We start from the raw sequence: 2,751 nt of genomic DNA, 5'->3' as shown, positions 1-2,751 counted from the left end.
AATGACTTTCTCAGATGGAGCGCGCGGGAAGGATTAGTTCAATGGAATAGTAACATATGGGTATCAGGGCATCAATAGCTGGTTAGTAGGTTTCGGTCGTGGATGACAGTAGTATATACTATTACTATCTACTTACTCAATATGTTCTTTAAAAAAAATCTATTTAATTACTCAATAGCTTAGACGAAGTTGGTAATACTAGTAGACGACAGATGCCTTCTGCCTTCCTTTCTGTAACACGTAGATACTCTGACATCGATCGGTTTCACGTGATTAATTTGTCTCGTCCTGGAAAGCATCTTACAAGAAATTTTTGTAGTAGTAATACTTTGTATAGCTACTATAGCTAGTGTGACACTGGCAATTAAAGATAGTACTAATCGACCGCTCTCGACAAGAGTACAAATGCATTATTTGCTTGACTAGTGAAGACTCTCATTGTACAGGAGTATGTTACTGACAGGTGGTTAATTTGGCGCTGACAACCAGAGAACAGATCAAAACAGCAACTACTCGGTGAGTGGTAAACACGTGGTAATTACAAAATAGCTGTTCTATGAAAATAACATTTATTGTTTTTAAGTGAATGGTACTTTGGATCATCTTTTATGGTTACTAGTAATCATGCACGTGCAATGCACGTTTTCCATAATATATCACTGGAGTACATAATTACAACAATATTTTTGAAACTACATCTTCGAAATACAATATATTTAACCAAAAATTATAAAACATATATCCTCACATAACCAAAAAAATGGACACTCATTGAACTCTTATAGTCAAGTTCAATTTGAAGAGAACTTGTATAATATATGCGTAGCATACATTCCATTAATGTCCAAACTACAGCTGAATTATCCACCAAATATAGCTAGAGTTGATTTATTGGAGTCTTCAATTTGAAACCATGAAAGACGATATCCATATTCTTATGGGGCAATAGTTGTTAATGTCCATTATTCAAAGATTAAAATACATTGAAAAAAAATCCAAGGTGGATAGCATCCCCTGCAAGCAACAAAATAATTCTGTCATAATCATCCCTTCATATATTGCAGGAACATCGAAAAGATACATCCTTTTTGTTTGCATAGATGGGTTTGAGCTCTACGCATCAAGTAATAGTGACGTACATACTTCTTTTTTTCATATTGTCATGATACCAGTGAAACAATTGTAAAGACAGTTCTGAAAGTCGTTGCAAGTAGCATAATTCCTACCAAGAGAAAATTTTCCACTATGCTTAATTGATCTGAAGTGCTGAGAAATTCTACAACAGTGTGCATTGTTTGTCTGCTATCCTGTTTAGCAAACCAAAACTCTGAATTTAATCATCAACAGTCATTAAGACATGCCTATATATTCACAATCGGAAAGAATTATTGACTGAGAGATCAGCTTTGTTCACAGGGATAAAAATGATTTGACACAAAGAAATACCTAAAAATATGCCTCATGAGCTCAGGAGCCTTCTTTGCTACTTTGGTTCCTCCTATTTACTGAAGCCCAAACATTGATGTCACTGCATTCACGTCTGGCCGTGTCCTAAGATACTTGCTACATTCTCATCCACCAAGCAATCAACCTATAGGAGCAGGACCTCATATGTCACCTGGAAAAATGGAACGTTCAAGTCAATATAATCAATCAAGCTACTGCTGGTTTATGGGAACGCAGCCGATGAGCATGTATATGCATTGTGTGAACAAATACAATATTTAGGACCACACCTGTCCATGTATGTAGACAGAAACAAAAGAAAGAATGCCATCGTTGCTGCGGTCATAATGAGAATAAGCAGGAAACAAAATTCATAACAAAATATTTTGATAGATAATTAATATGCATGATGGAATCAATGTAGCATATTGGTGAAGCAGCAGACCATGAATTCTAATTGCATTGGAATCCTTATTAATAGATAAAGCTTTAAAGTAACCAAAAATTAGTAGACAACAGGGCAACAACAGGGCATATTTCTTCCCTAGAATTCATATCGCAGAAAAACAAATATCATTATGTTGAGACTTGAGATGATCAGCACTGAATGAATGAACTCTTATAAATTTGCACAGAAGTAAACCAACACCCAGAAATATCTTAGCAGCCTGCAGGCATGATTCATATCGATGCACAGAAACATATGGAATTTCAATCGAAGAATTCTGTCGCTAAAATACCCAAAGGCATAAGTGAGTGTCATATGGAAAAAAATTGAAGTAGTGCTGTTGAACCTGAGTGTGTGAGGATGAACAACCAATGGTGTTATCATTGATGGAGAAGGAGGACGATGCCCCAGATGGGCAGCAACTACCGCGGCGGTGGTTAGTGGCAGGGAATATGTTGGTTGAGGCGGGCGTTAGCCGCATGGACATCGAACGGCCGAGGAGGCACGATGGAGCGGGTCAGTGGGGACGACATCCATCGAGGTGGGCGTCAAGGCAGTCGAGGAGACTCAATCGGAGTCGGCCATGCCGCCATCCCCTCCCTCTCGGCCTCTACCCTCCCCTAGGCAATGCTAGCCGCTCCTCTCCTCCCCTATAGAAGGTGACGCCGACCGCTCCCCTCTCCGTTGTCGTCAACAAGGCCGGGGGTGGTGCTAAGTCCGGTTGGGGAAGAGGAAGAGACGGACGGGGCAGCGGTGCCGGCGCACGGAAGGGTGGATGATGGCGACGGGAGGCAGAGCAGTGACGCCGGCAGGAGGACAGACCACCGAGGCGCTGTAGGGCAGCGGCACCGGGGCGG

The 2,751-nt window shown here is 40.7% G+C and overlaps 1 long non-coding RNA gene across 1 annotated transcript; it reads right to left on the bottom strand.

The window, feature by feature from the left end:
• Window positions 1-750: 750 nt before the first annotated feature.
• Window positions 751-2,304, bottom strand: LOC127785728 (uncharacterized). Its single transcript, XR_008019861.1, has 3 exons — window positions 2,241-2,304; window positions 1,447-1,618; window positions 751-1,014 (listed from the first exon to the last, which is right to left on the bottom strand). It is a non-coding gene; the product is annotated as an uncharacterized LOC127785728 (long non-coding RNA).
• Window positions 2,305-2,751: the final 447 nt, after the last annotated feature.

Source organism: Oryza glaberrima, chromosome 10 (genome assembly GCF_000147395.1).
Source record: "Oryza glaberrima chromosome 10, OglaRS2, whole genome shotgun sequence".
Classification (NCBI taxonomy): domain Eukaryota; kingdom Viridiplantae; phylum Streptophyta; class Magnoliopsida; order Poales; family Poaceae; genus Oryza; species Oryza glaberrima.
Note: the sequence above shows the minus strand (reverse complement) of the source record. Positions and strands in the feature narration are given on the sequence as shown.